The sequence below is a fragment of the Dendrobates tinctorius genome, unplaced genomic scaffold (genome assembly GCF_039654945.1).
Source record: "Dendrobates tinctorius isolate UK_male_01 unplaced genomic scaffold, ASM3965494v1 ptg000022l, whole genome shotgun sequence".
In the NCBI taxonomy this organism is placed as follows: domain Eukaryota; kingdom Metazoa; phylum Chordata; class Amphibia; order Anura; family Dendrobatidae; genus Dendrobates; species Dendrobates tinctorius.
Genome location: NW_027361690.1, coordinates 108851965 through 108867665, shown reverse-complemented (window position 1 = coordinate 108867665; position 15701 = coordinate 108851965). Strand labels below are relative to the sequence as shown.

At 44.6% G+C, this 15701-nt stretch overlaps 1 long non-coding RNA gene across 1 annotated transcript; it reads right to left on the bottom strand.

Annotated features, from left to right (window-relative positions):
* Window positions 1-368: 368 nt before the first annotated feature.
* On the bottom strand, window positions 369-15319 carry LOC141084351 (uncharacterized). Its single transcript, XR_012230982.1, has 2 exons — window positions 14705-15319; window positions 369-2553 (listed from the first exon to the last, which is right to left on the bottom strand). It is a non-coding gene; the product is annotated as an uncharacterized lncRNA (long non-coding RNA).
* Window positions 15320-15701: the final 382 nt, after the last annotated feature.

The window sequence follows — 15701 nt, the reverse complement described above, 5'->3', positions numbered from 1 at the left end:
GTACCGTATCCCTGGATAACATGTATGGATAGCGTACACATTCAAAATATATGTCTATACAGCATGAGGCAGGCTCAGACGGTGTTAGGCCCAGTATGGATTGCACGTCATTGCACAAAGGTTAGAAGGGGTACCGTATCCCCGGATAACATGTATGGATAGCGTACACATTCAAAATATATGTCTATACAGCATGAGGCAGGCTCAGACGGTGTTAGGCCCAGTATGGATTGCACGTCATTTGTCGTAGCTGTTTTTGTTCTGACCAAGCGTCAGATCTTTCCAGATCACCAGTGAGGCCGGATTGAGAGGTTTTGTCGCCCTTCTGATGACAAGCGCTTGGAGACAAAGGACTCAACACACACGGGTCGTGGTCAAATCACTTTATCTGACGTAATGAAATATAAGACATGTTTTTATACCATTTACAACAATATGTGACTCTGGAGCTCATTTGGCCCCCACCATCACCTCAGGGTCGTACGTACCTTGTTTACAATATACCCAGAACACGTTGTTGAGAACAAATATGATAACAAGTATAGTTTCCTTGAAGACAGAGACTACTAGTCTACATAAGAATAATTCTAGCAATAATAAGGCAAAAGGCAATTGAAGTCTTAAAGGCATTTAAAGGGATATAAAAGCAAACCATTAACTCTTCTATATCAATTTCCCCCTTTTGTAAATGGTATAACCTTTGCCACAGGGTCAGCTGATGTCCACATAGGAGCTACTGTCTCATGGGTCTAGTACCCATAAGGGGGCTTCCTACCTGCTTCGCCCATCCACCCTCAGTGTGGACACTCACTTTCCCCATCAGCAATGGCCACCTGGGGTCTATGGTACACTACAGAAGGTTCAGCCTTAGATTCTTTTTTTATGCATACATTATTCAGTAGCTTAAGTAATACATATATTAGCGCTTTTATGGCTACATAAAGCAATAAGCAAACCAACAAAATTTGCATACAAGTCTATATAATGCCAAAAATCCATCCTACTAAGCCATTAAACCAATTTACTGGATTTAGGAAAGAGAATGTGTTACCCCACCAGGAGTCTCTCTTTGCGCTGTGTTGTTTTAACCATTGGTCTCTAAGTTCACCTATTCTGTCTATACTGGCCCCGATCTGGAGATTGCCAGCAGGGTCAATATAGTCACAACAGGTGGGACCAATTATTTGACACATTCCTCCTCCTTTTGCTGTCAGGTAATCTAGTACTATAGAATGCTGGTTAGTAACTGTCATTAATTGTCTCTGTATTGTATTAGTCTCATTTAGAACTTCAAGAATCTGGAAAATCTGATCGTCCAGGTAGTCGGTACCTTCCACTAATTTATCCCACAGTTGTGTTATGAAGGGGTATATTAGCATACTACTGAATATTTTGTTATCCCCATCTCTACTAGATGCGGCCTACCATTTGGCTGGGGCTTATTGTCTGCAGCCCTTCTATACAAAGTGTGAATTGGGACTGCTGCTGTGTCTATTTTACTATGAGGAACTATGAAAGTGGCTGGTGTCAGTTTAGCAAGAGTGCAGACCCCTCTTATGGCTGGGCTCACCCACCTGTAGGCACGATGTCCGCAAACCAAGAATACTCCTTCAGGGTGAACACAAACGTGACCAGGGGTCTGTATACATTGGTATAAACTCAAAAGTCCTGACCTACTGCAGGCTTATGGGCACACCAAGTATTATTCATTGGTTTTCCCCTTATACCAGATGTACATTTACCCCTTTCTTTCCTTATTATTTTACCCGTAGATGCTCTACAGCCTTCAATACCATCCTGGTACATCATCTTATTAACCTGTGTTTGATCATGAGTGTAATTATTGTCCTCACCACAGGTGTCTGCTCCAGTGTGTTGAAGACTGAACCACCGTCCATCATTGGGAATAGGGTCTGAGTGAGGGATCTCAGTCCTCCTCCTGGCGACCATATTTCCGACATCTGAATCATATTCCCGCCACCACATTTGTACCTTTAGGCCGCGTTATATTAAACTGAAACCAGGGATTAGCGGCCCATTCGACTATAGCCAATGAGGCAGATATATCATGGGGCACACCTAGATTGAGTCCAAGTCTCATTGTATATGCAGTGTGGGGTTAATACCTCCCATGTCTCCAGAGGTAAGGCTAAGAACGGCATAGTCCTCACGGATACAGGGCTGTGTGTACAGATCCAACAGTCTTTCGGTTTCTGTCCTTCCATGTCCTTTATAAGAAGAGCATGATGCCGAACAAGTTTGTTGTCCCAATCAGCATTTAAGAGTTTGTCCTGTGTCTCTGTAGAGTGCAGTAACCCTGTCACTGCCAGCAAGGTGATGAGGAGAACAGTCATTCTGCTGTTGACAGGACCTTCTTGCAGTGAAAGGCGTGGATCCAGGTGGACTTTCCCTCAAGTTTTACTGAAGTGGATGTGGTCAGCTGGACGTGGAAGGGGCCGTCAAATCGTGGGTCCCGGATCCTTCTCACGTGTCTGCGTATAACCACCCAATCACCTGGATTCAGCTGATGCACATCTGCACTGGCATTAGGATCTGGAATGTATGAGAACACATGTTTATGCACCACATTAAGTCTTTCCTGCAAGGCCTGGACGTAGGCTGTCATAGCACCGTGTTGCATTTGTAGCACCTGTGGGAAGTACAGACCAGTCTTTGGTGCACTACCAAACAGGACTTCAAAGGGAGACAAGCCTGTGTTTCTATTTGGAGTGTGTCTGACTGAAAAGAGTGCAAGAGGCAAGCACTCTACCCAGCTCTTTCCTGTGTCTGCCATGGCCTTTTGAATTTTCAGTTTAAGTGTCCCATTTAGTCTTTCCACTTTCCCACTACTGTGTGGCCTATATGGTGTATGAAATGTTTGCTGTACACCCGGGGCCTGCATGACTTCCCTCATTATTTCTCCCGTGAAGTGTGCACCCCTATCTGTTTCTGTGGTTTCTGGGACACCATACCTGCAGATCAGTTCTTTCATCAGTTTGTCTGTAGTCATTTTAGCATTTGCACGTTCTACCGGATAGGCTTCCGGCCAACCAGAGAAGAGATCTACACATACTGGGATATTTGCATACACTCCTACCTTGGTAGCTGTATGTCGTCAATCTGCCGTCTCTGAAACGGGTAGAGAGGCCTAGGTGTCGCTTTCTTAGGGACTTTTACTGTTCTACCTGGGTTGTGCTGTGCACAGATGAGGCATGATTGTACAAGTTTCGCGGCTGCGTAACTGAAACCAGGAGCGATCCAGAAGGCATCTACCATGGCACACATGTGACTTTTTGAGGTGTGATTGGGGCCATGTGCTGCTTGCGCCATGATTGGGAACAGGGACTTTGGTGGGCACATTTTATCCTTATTCTCCCATACTCCATTTGAGTTCAGCTCAGCTCCCAGTCTCCCCCGGTGTACCTTCTCTGTTTGGGCAGCCTTTTACTGGAGGGATTTCAGGACATCTAGACCCAATGTGGCTGGAATACGCTGACTCCCTGCCACCATCCACTGCTCTCTCTAGGCCACCTTGTGCTATTTTAGCAGCCTTGTTCGCCCTTCTATTGCCCTCTACCTCCACGGAGTCACCTTTGTGTGTGCTTTTACCTTGACAATGCCAACCTGGACTGGTAACATCAATGCCTCCATCAATTGTTTCACCAGCTCTGCATTTTTAATGGGCTTCGAATCTGTGAAAATATTAGCGACTTTACCTGCAGCGGCTCTACACGCCTCAGTGAGTGCCTTCAACTCTGCCTCCTGCGCCGACATGTGAGGAGAGAGTGGTTCCGCTCGGATTACCTCATGTGAGGATACTACTGCATACCCAGTGTAGAATCGTCCATCCTGGTGGTATCTGGGGCCATCTACAAAAAAGAAACTCAAAGTCTGCATTAGGAACAGGTTTTTCATGAACGTGTGCAAACCCAACTGTCTCCTGACTCATCAGTTCTATGCAGACATGTTCATGCGTCATGTCAAAGTATCCTTCCTCACTTGCTAATACGGTCACCAATTCCCCCTTTTCTGAATCCACAGGCAGGAGGGTGGCTGGATTCAGAACGTTACATCTTTTGAGGGGTGACATACTCAGGAATTAGTAGAGCACACTCAAGTCGGAGCTGTCTGGCCATAGACAGATGTTTTGGTTGAACTTGTAGGAGTATGGCATAGATGTCATGTGGGGAATAGATTGTCAAAAGAAACGTCAGTGTGATCTCACATGCCTTTCCTAGTAACATTACTGGGATCTGTGACAATATTGTGTGTGTGTGTTAGGGACGATTGAGGTCACACTCACTGTATCATCATTAATAGCCCTTAAGTCATGAACCTTTCTGTAAGTGTCAGCAAACCCTTGAGTTCCTTTTTTTTTTTTTTTCTTTTTTCCTAATGGGATACAAAGTGGTGTCACAGGGGGAAGATCTTTGCAGTCCAAAGGGGGGTTTCTTTGCACCAGAACCCCTGCCTTAACATACTCTCTAATATCTCTGCTCGGGGCAATTGATTTGGCTATTGATATTGCTAGGCTCAAGGGGTATTGCTTTAAACAAGGGGGAGTGGTTCCTTCTTTCATTTTAATCATGACAGGGGGAATGGGCAACTGACCCACATCCGTTTTTCCCCTTGCCCAAACAGTGTCTGGCACCTGTCCCATTTCCTCATCCTCAGGCATTTTGGTGTCAGGTGTTAGTTTCACCGCTTTTGTCATATACACCATTGCCGCAATCTTACACAAATGTTTATCTGAGAGGGGACTTGTGACTGTAATACCCTCAGGAGAGTACTGTATGGTGGCCTGGATCGCACTCAGCACATCTGCTCCCAGTAAATTCATAGGGGTATTGTCACTAACAATAAGTTTTGTAAGTACCACAATTCCAGCACCTCACTGTTTCTAGGTCCCTTGGTACCTTACTACGTCTCCACTGTTTTCCTTGTGCTCCAGCATACATGACAGGTCGTCTTATTGTCCTTGTTTGCTCAATTTCTTTAGCTACCTTAAGGAGGTCTTTCGGATCTACATGTCTCCATTCAGGTCTGGCTGTCTGTACTGCGTCTCGCAAGTCTTTGTTCATACCGTAAATGAATGTATTCACCAGTATTCTAACATCAAGTGGGTTTATGCAAATGTACCCCATGTCTGCCCATTTCAGCTGTAACCGTCCAAAGTACATCTCTACACTCTCTCCTCTTTGCTGTGTCACGTTAATCAGGAGTACAGACTGCTCTGATTGTTCCACTGTAGCCCATTGTCTTAGTGACTCACAGTATGTCTCCCCAGACAGTGCAGATTTATCATCCATGCCCCAAGCCTGATTCTTTGTCACATCTGTGTGTGTCTTAATTATATGTCCTAGTGCGTCACCTGCCTTTAAACTCACCAACCTCTCTAGGTCTGCCCAGGTACACTTATATGTCTGCTGTATTTCCTGTATGTGTCTGTAAAATGGGAATGGTTGGTCTTCAGGGTCAGGCAACTGTTTCAACAAAGCTAGCTGGTCAGAGGGGCTCCAGGGATAATACACCTGCATCTTTCTTATTCTAGTCGCACTGATGGGGTTGGTCGTCTGATGTCTACTGTCAGCTTACTCCTCAAAGGTCAATGTCCCCACTACCCACTCTATTATGTCAGCTTCTTATGTCACTACATATGATCTTGTCTGGACAGGATTTAGCGCAACTTGCTTAGGTCAGTAGCACAGGTCACACAAATAGCTATTCAGTCTGGGTTTGTCTGAGTCTGATCACAGTGTTTACAAGTCCATCTGTTTTGTCTGAGTCTCTGGTTACTCTTTGTCAATCAAAACATTCATAATACACCTTCCACACTGCTGCACATTCATTCTCAAGCATCATTTATTCACTTGCTATTTTCTTCCCTTGTCTGTGCCTTTTTGTACATCCAAACATTCACACTCTGATATTTTTGCCTTTTTTTTTTTTTAAATTGGTCCAACCTGTATTACTGCTTCCTTTCTTCTCTGTCTTTTTCAATTTGCATAGCTCTCTTGGATCTCATTGGGGGCACCGATGGTACACAGAAAAAGTTGCCATGGCTTCAACCTTTTTCTGCCGACAGCTCACTTTTCTTCTGAAATGCCCTCCCAGTGTGCCTGGACTTCTGTCTTACAGGCCACACTTAGCAAGTCAGAGAGAGCCTGCCAAGGTGTAGCGGGAAGGCTCCTTGCCTCTCACCCGGTCGGACAGTTCCTCCGCATGCGACGCATCTGCTCCACCAATGATCGATTTGAAAAACAAGCCCAAGACATGAGGGATCGTTTTCTCAAAAGGGGCTACAGTCGTAGGTGCATTAAGAGGGGTTATGATCGAGCAAGATGTACCCCGCGTAATGGTCTCCTACAATCTACTATGAAGACTGGCAGACGAGATAAAGATGGACCTATACGTTTTATATCAACATACAATCATGAATGGTCCAATATGCGCACCATTCTACAAAAGTATTGGTCCATTTTGGAGACAGAACCAGCCCTGAGGACCGTCCTTGGACACTCCCCTTCCATGACGCCACGTAGATCTAGGAACCTAAGGGATCTCTTGGTTCGGAGCCACTATGTACCAACCCCCAGAAATTTCTTTGGGACTAGTGGCCCGGTCTGGGGATCTTTTCAGTGTGGACACTGCCTGGCTTGCGCTAATGTCCTACGCTGTTCCACCTTCAGCTCCTCTGATGGTAGTAGGGAGTTTACAATTAGACAACGGATATCATGTGGGACGTCTAACGTTGTCTACTATGCAACTTGTCCGTGCCCTAAAATTTATGTGGGCCTCACCACGAGGGAGCTGAGGGTGCGGACACGTGAGCACGTGCGGGACATTGGCGCAGCCAGGGCGGTGTCTGATTCCACTGAATTGAAAACTATCCCCAGACACTTCCGGGCTCATCATAACTGTGAGGCAAGTCTATTAAAGATCAGGGGGATTGATGCTCTGCATATGGGCATAAGGGGTGGGGACCATAGAAAGATCCTTGGGCAAATGGAGGTTAAGTGGATTGTCCGATTGGACACTATGAGACCTAGGGGACTGAATGAGTCCTTGAGTTTTATTCCATTTTTGTGACACTCCATTTTGCCAAATAAAATTCTGTGGTTGTCCTTTCCCCCCTTTTTTTGACCCCTGTTCATTCATAATATCTCACTTCATGTGAGATTACCCTTTCTTCTTTGACCCAACTAAAATGAATTGTAACATGGTCTCCCCAGTCTTTGTTAAGTCCCGCAGGACTCTATATTTCCTATGTTCTCCCTTAGTGGTTGTTTTTAATCCATCGTTTTTCTAATCTTATTGTTTTTAATTTTGAGATATGTGTTTTCTTATTTACAGTATCATCTTATATGTCCCGGTTTTGCCTCAAGTAGCCCTACATACTGGATCTGATTTCCCTTTGTCTACAATCAAGAACATCTATCCAGGGGTTGAATAACATCGAAATTGCTGTTTATTGGAATTTTTTGCTGTACATTGTTGTATTTTACTCTTTATGTATTAATGATCTTCTGCTCACTCCTTATAATTAATATAATGTACGATACTATATACATATTATCGGATGGGGGGTTATTTGTGGATCATTGTTTATAGTATTTTTTAGGACTTTCATACAGCATCGCTGCTCCTGTTATTATGGGGCTTATTCTTATGTCATCCTGGCCCCTTGCTAGGGAATCTTGGATCAGGGATTACATACACTGTGTCCTAGTTCAATCGTTACATGGCTGTGCGCATCGCCGTGCTGTGTGCTGCTCCATGTTGCGGTCGGCGTCCCTTTACACAGTGCGCTATGCCTCGGGTACCGACGCACGCGCAGTGTGTGGACGCCGGGCTGCAGCATAGGACCTGCGGACACCACGGCGCATGCGCCGTTTAGGCCATTTTGATTGGCTGACGCCGGTCATGTGACCGGGGTCAGGGGCTATTTGAAGGCCCTACTGGGATCTCTCTATTCACTCTCCTCCTTGATAAAGCGGCGGGGGACGTCGCGAAACGCGCGTCGGAGGCCCCACTACCGGACCCCCCCCCTTTTCCCCTCCTTGGTGAGTTGTCATTTATTTGACTTTGTACCTCTACCAGCGCTCTTTGATACTATTGGCAGTGTATTTTTGGCATTTGTATTACTAGCCTCTACCTCCATGACTACTTATTTTACATCTGCTGGGGTGGCTTTTTTCTGATGGTCATCTACCATGTCCACCAGCACTTTGATTTTTGCTGGTAGCGTATATTGATACGGGTAATACCAGTTACCGCTATTGTGATTTGTGGATTCCACATTTGCTGGGGCGATTTTTATTTCCTGGACATGATTTGAGGCCGTCAGTATATTCTTACCTGGTTTTCCATCTGGAGGGGATTTGGTCGGTACATGGGATTTATGGTCCATATTGTTTATGAGCACATCTTGTTTTATCCATCTTTTGTCAACTATTTAATAATAATAATAATAAAAAATTTATATTTTTTCTATATGGAATTTATGGCGTGCTCTCATGTTCTTTCTCCTAAGTATTACATGTTATTGAGCTTGCTTTAGGGTGTTGGAGCTGGGTTGTCCCTTGTCTCCTTCATATCCCTCATTTATGGGACTTCTGTTGTTAGTAACTGTTTCTGTGTTTTTCACAGCTGGTCCGACTTATATTATGGATTTTCGCTCACGCGACCTTACGTGGCGAGCACAACTTCATGATGTGTTTCAGAATGATGTGGACGGGGAATGCGGGACTTCTAACAAGGATGTGCAGGAAGTTATTGTTCGATTTAAGGAACTGTTGAGAAAGCGCACCAAGACATGGTGGAACCATGAATTTTTAGATCAATACATTCAGAAAGAGTTGATACCGAGGGGACTTAGAATTCAAGTTTTCCCATCTTTTCCGATTTTGGATGAGACTTTTAAGAACAAATGGGAAGAATTGACCAATAACTGTTCAAAAGGTTTTCTGACCCTCTTAAAGCAGATGGATCATGATTCCCTTGCTGTTATTGAAACAGAAATTGACGAATTGCAATCTATTCTACATAAAGAGATGTCCAGTGACGCCCTTAAAAAATTGAATGATCAGATTGATTCGGATCTACAAAAATGGGCTCTGGACATCCAAGTAAATAAGGCAAAAAAATTCAAAAGAGATGTTCAAGACAAACAACTCTCTAGGGTGTATAGATGGCGTGATATGAGTGGGCGATCCCGCCCTAGAAATAGAAATGCATCATATTCACGGTCAAGATCGACCTCACTTCGTTCTAATATATCAACTCAGGATGATGATCAGGGACAGAGAGGTATTGGGTCGAACTTTGGCCCGAAGGTGGCTGCTCCCAAGAGGGTCGAGACACGCCAGTTCACAAAAACCAGAACTGGGGGATCGGGAGTCCCCAAGGGTGGTCCTCAGGGGGATCTACAGGTATTAAACCTTTCAGATTATGTATTAACTGATGTACAATTGGAGGTTCTGGGGAAGGGTCTAACATTTTCACCCACTAATTCTTTTAATTACTTTACAGCCCTGAAAGACCTTCAATTGTTTTCAAGGAAATTAATTTTGAAAAAACTTCATACCGCACGGTATGCTCCTGGGTCCCTGAGCAACACTGAAAGGGAGGCAATTCGTGATTTGGAGGAGTTGCTTGCCGAACAGGATGGTCCATCTATGAGTAAGTTCCCCCCCTCATTTGGGCCTAAATCCACTAGGTTCCCTCCCTTGTCGCTGTGTCCCTCTGTGGATATTTTTACCAAATTGGTGAGTGAGGATTTTAAAAAACTATCCTCACGACGTAAATTGGATAACCTAACTCATAAACAACGGTTGGCGATCTCCCAATTACAATCATTGGAGGATGTCGTGTTTAAACCTGCTGATAAGGGGGGGAACATAGTGGTATGGCCTAGTCAGAAATATGAGAAAGAAGTGTATCGCCAACTGAGGGACCCAGAAACATATAAAAAACTACCCTCTGATCCAGGGAGTCGTTTTTTGCATGAACTTAGACTGATCCTGGTTAGGGCATTTGAAAGCGGTGTTATAACTAAGAAGGTCTTTGAGGGCTTGGTGGTAAAATTCCCCAGAACCCCCACTTTTTATCTTTTACCCAAGGTCCACAAGGATGCCCTCGACCCCCCAGGACGTCCTATAGTGTCAGGGATTGGCAGTATCTGTGAGCCTGTATGTCGCTTTATTGATTTCTATCTTAAACCATTAGTAGAAGCACTGCCATCCTATATACGTGACACGACGGATGTCCTGGCTCGGGTTGATGGCATCCTTGTGGAACCGTCCACTCTTCTCGTCACTGCCGATGTAGAGAGCCTCTATACATGTATCGATCATTCGGTTGGAGTTGATGCTGTTCGCCTGTTTTTGGGGGCCTCCGACCTGGATGGCCCGCTATGTGAGCTGGTACTCGAGCTGGTCGACTTCATCTTAACCCACAATTTTTTTGTTTTCAAGGACCAATTTTATTTGCAGAAGCGGGGCACAGCCATGGGAGCGGCTTGTGCGCCTTCGTACGCCAACCTCTTTTTGGGGGCTTGGGAGAGGGATCTCTTTGGCGACGGGGGCCCACGTGACGCTTCCCATGTGCTGTGCTGGTACCGCTTTATTGACGATATTTTATTTTTGTGGGATGGTGGGGTCGACCTGCTCGGGAATTTCATGAGGTCATTAAATGTCAATAATTACAATATTCGCTTGACATATAAGCATGATGGCAGGGTTGTGGATTTCCTGGACGTCCGCCTGGAGATCGACATTGATCGGCGTATCCAGACGGACGTCTTTAGGAAACCCACCTCTGTCAATTCTTTATTGCACGCATCTTCGGCCCATGATCCGGCTACTGTGCGGGCCATCCCGGTCGGACAGTTCCTCCGCATGCGACGCATCTGCTCCACCAATGATCGATTTGAAAAACAAGCCCAAGACATGAGGGATCGTTTTCTCAAAAGGGGCTACAGTCGTAGGTGCATTAAGAGGGGTTATGATCGAGCAAGATGTACCCCGCGTAATGGTCTCCTACAATCTACTATGAAGACTGGCAGACGAGATAAAGATGGACCTATACGTTTTATATCAACATACAATCATGAATGGTCCAATATGCGCACCATTCTACAAAAGTATTGGTCCATTTTGGAGACAGAACCAGCCCTGAGGACCGTCCTTGGACACTCCCCTTCCATGACGCCACGTAGATCTAGGAACCTAAGGGATCTCTTGGTTCGGAGCCACTATGTACCAACCCCCAGAAATTTCTTTGGGACTAGTGGCCCGGTCTGGGGATCTTTTCAGTGTGGACACTGCCTGGCTTGCGCTAATGTCCTACGCTGTTCCACCTTCAGCTCCTCTGATGGTAGTAGGGAGTTTACAATTAGACAACGGATATCATGTGGGACGTCTAACGTTGTCTACTATGCAACTTGTCCGTGCCCTAAAATTTATGTGGGCCTCACCACGAGGGAGCTGAGGGTGCGGACACGTGAGCACGTGCGGGACATTGGCGCAGCCAGGGCGGTGTCTGATTCCACTGAATTGAAAACTATCCCCAGACACTTCCGGGCTCATCATAACTGTGAGGCAAGTCTATTAAAGATCAGGGGGATTGATGCTCTGCATATGGGCATAAGGGGTGGGGACCATAGAAAGATCCTTGGGCAAATGGAGGTTAAGTGGATTGTCCGATTGGACACTATGAGACCTAGGGGACTGAATGAGTCCTTGAGTTTTATTCCATTTTTGTGACACTCCATTTTGCCAAATAAAATTCTGTGGTTGTCCTTTCCCCCCTTTTTTTGACCCCTGTTCATTCATAATATCTCACTTCATGTGAGATTACCCTTTCTTCTTTGACCCAACTAAAATGAATTGTAACATGGTCTCCCCAGTCTTTGTTAAGTCCCGCAGGACTCTATATTTCCTATGTTCTCCCTTAGTGGTTGTTTTTAATCCATCGTTTTTCTAATCTTATTGTTTTTAATTTTGAGATATGTGTTTTCTTATTTACAGTATCATCTTATATGTCCCGGTTTTGCCTCAAGTAGCCCTACATACTGGATCTGATTTCCCTTTGTCTACAATCAAGAACATCTATCCAGGGGTTGAATAACATCGAAATTGCTGTTTATTGGAATTTTTTGCTGTACATTGTTGTATTTTACTCTTTATGTATTAATGATCTTCTGCTCACTCCTTATAATTAATATAATGTACGATACTATATACATATTATCGGATGGGGGGGTTATTTGTGGATCATTGTTTATAGTATTTTTTAGGACTTTCATACAGCATCGCTGCTCCTGTTATTATGGGGCTTATTCTTATGTCATCCTGGCCCCTTGCTAGGGAATCTTGGATCAGGGATTACATACACTGTGTCCTAGTTCAATCGTTACATGGCTGTGCGCATCGCCGTGCTGTGTGCTGCTCCATGTTGCGGTCGGCGTCCCTTTACACAGTGCGCTATGCCTCGGGTACCGACGCACGCGCAGTGTGTGGACGCCGGGCTGCAGCATAGGACCTGCGGACACCACGGCGCATGCGCCGTTTAGGCCATTTTGATTGGCTGACGCCGGTCATGTGACCGGGGTCAGGGGCTATTTGAAGGCCCTACTGGGATCTCTCTATTCACTCTCCTCCTTGATAAAGCGGCGGGGGACGTCGCGAAACGCGCGTCGGAGGCCCCACTACCGGACCCCCCCCCTTTTCCCCTCCTTGGTGAGTTGTCATTTATTTGACTTTGTACCTCTACCAGCGCTCTTTGATACTATTGGCAGTGTATTTTTGGCATTTGTATTACTAGCCTCTACCTCCATGACTACTTATTTTACATCTGCTGGGGTGGCTTTTTTCTGATGGTCATCTACCATGTCCACCAGCACTTTGATTTTTGCTGGTAGCGTATATTGATACGGGTAATACCAGTTACCGCTATTGTGATTTGTGGATTCCACATTTGCTGGGGCGATTTTTATTTCCTGGACATGATTTGAGGCCGTCAGTATATTCTTACCTGGTTTTCCATCTGGAGGGGATTTGGTCGGTACATGGGATTTATGGTCCATATTGTTTATGAGCACATCTTGTTTTATCCATCTTTTGTCAACTATTTAATAATAATAATAATAAAAAAAATTTATATTTTTTCTATATGGAATTTATGGCGTGCTCTCATGTTCTTTCTCCTAAGTATTACATGTTATTGAGCTTGCTTTAGGGTGTTGGAGCTGGGTTGTCCCTTGTCTCCTTCATATCCCTCATTTATGGGACTTCTGTTGTTAGACCTACAGGATGTAGCGGGAAGGCTCTCTGCCTCTCACCCGCTAGATCAGCTGGCTAGAATAGGATCAGGCCTGCATCCTTCCAGCCCAGCTCCATGGATTGTTGTGGGAAGGCTATTTCAACCTTAGACAGCTCACCTTTCTTCTGAAATGCCCTCCCAGTGTGCCTGGACCTCTGTCTTACAGGCCACACTTAGCAAGTCAGAGTGAGCCTGCCAAGGTATATCCAGAGGGCTCCTCACCCTCGCCTCTCACCCACAACAATAAAACCTGCTGACTAAAGTAAGAAGTCCCAGGTGTGATAGGACTCTAACCCACTTTATCAGCCGTACAGTCGGCTACCTCCTCTGTTGATACACAATTTGCTATGCAAATCAATCACACAACTAGAAGCAGGTTCAAACACATTAATGACCAAACAATCACTTACAATGACCATCAATCACTTGCAATTTCCTTCTAAATTAGGCACCATATTTTACTTTTAACTTCCAACTTCAATTAAGTACTGTTGCTTTAAAATGCACAAATCTTTCAGCGCGTACAAAATTGGAACGATACAGAGAATTTTGAGCACAGCTCACACTCAGCAGAGATAAGAGCGAAGGGAGAAGAAAAACTGTGCAGCGGTATCATTACCCCCTCCCATCAGAGCGTCCTTCACAGAGTTCCGTAGTTCTTTAGACTTATCAAAATCAATTTCTACAAAGAAAACTCAAAATCACGGGATTTCACTGTAAGAGCAGATAACTGTATAATGAGATTAACCATGCCTTGCCCTTTTTCTGGCCAAATGCATTCAGGAAACTTTGCAATGTAATGCCACATATAACACGAGCTATATCATTACTCAATTCATTCAGTCTCAGATGTAGATTTGAAATATCTATAACGCATCTGTCCGGGATTCCCCCACAACTAGAAAGGTAACAATCTCTTGACACAAAAATGATGTGTGATGATTCATTCATCACATTCAGGGACTTTTTTTATACACAATTACTCATCTCTCATCTTATTCAGAGGTTCTCATAGACATACATACAAGGATTCACACAGCCTGCCTATCTTGCACTTTGGATTTGATTGACACTTTAACCTACAGCAGTATCCACTGACACTCCGAGAACACCAAAGCCAACTTCTTAAACAACAAGAAACATTGAAAACCAGAGCAACCAAAAAACCACAGCCCTATACAAAATACAGCCTCATATGATTTACTGCCAATCCAAAACAACAACCACTGCACAGAGTCTATCCCAGACTTTGTGCTACACAGTACACCAGTACACAACCAGTTAGTATATTAGTATATTGCCAGAACAGTTTAACAGATAATACAGATGACAATTATTATCTTATTACTCTATTATTCAACTCTCATACAGACATACTCACCCCTCACTGGTGATGTGGGTTCTTTTGAACCGTGCTGTTACAGTCTTACCCAGAGGTATGTGGACATCCTTAGAGAGGTTGCAGATGCAGAATCAATGTAAGAATAAATGTTCTCACCTGCTGCAGCCTGGATTCTGCATTTTCAACCTCCCAGGAAGCTCCCACATACGGATTCCGAATAGACTGGTTTCCACGGTCCCTGTTCGGGCGCCAAACTGTCGTAGCTGTTTTTGTTCTGACCAAGCGTCAGATCTTTCCAGATCACCAGTGAGGCCGGATTGAGAGGTTTTGTCGCCCTTCTGATGACAAGCGCTTGGAGACAAAGGACTCAACACACACGGGTCGTGGTCAAATCACTTTATCTGACGTAATGAAATATAAGACATGTTTTTATACCATTTACAACAATATGTGACTCTGGAGCTCATTTGGCCCCCACCATCACCTCAGGGTCGTACGTACCTTGTTTACAATATACCCAGAACACGTTGTTGAGAACAAATATGATAACAAGTATAGTTTCCTTGAAGACAGAGACTACTAGTCTACATAAGAATAATTCTAGCAATAATAAGGCAAAAGGCAATTGAAGTCTTAAAGGCATTTAAAGGGATATAAAAGCAAACCATTAACTCTTCTATATCACATTGCACAAAGGTTAGAAGGGGTACCGTATCCCCGGATAACATGTATGGATAGCGTACACATTCAAAATATATGTCTATACAGCATGAGGCAGGCTCAGACGGTGTTAGGCCCAGTATGGATTGCACGTCATTGCACAAAGGTTAGAAGGGGTACCGTATCCCCGGATAACATGTATGGATAGCGTACACATTCAAAATATATGTCTATACAGCATGAGGCAGGCTCAGACGGTGTTAGGCCCAGTATGGATTGCACGTCATTGCACAAAGGTTAGAAAGGGTACCGTATCCCTGGATAACATGTATGGATAGCGTACACATTCAAAATATATGTCTATACAGCATGAGGC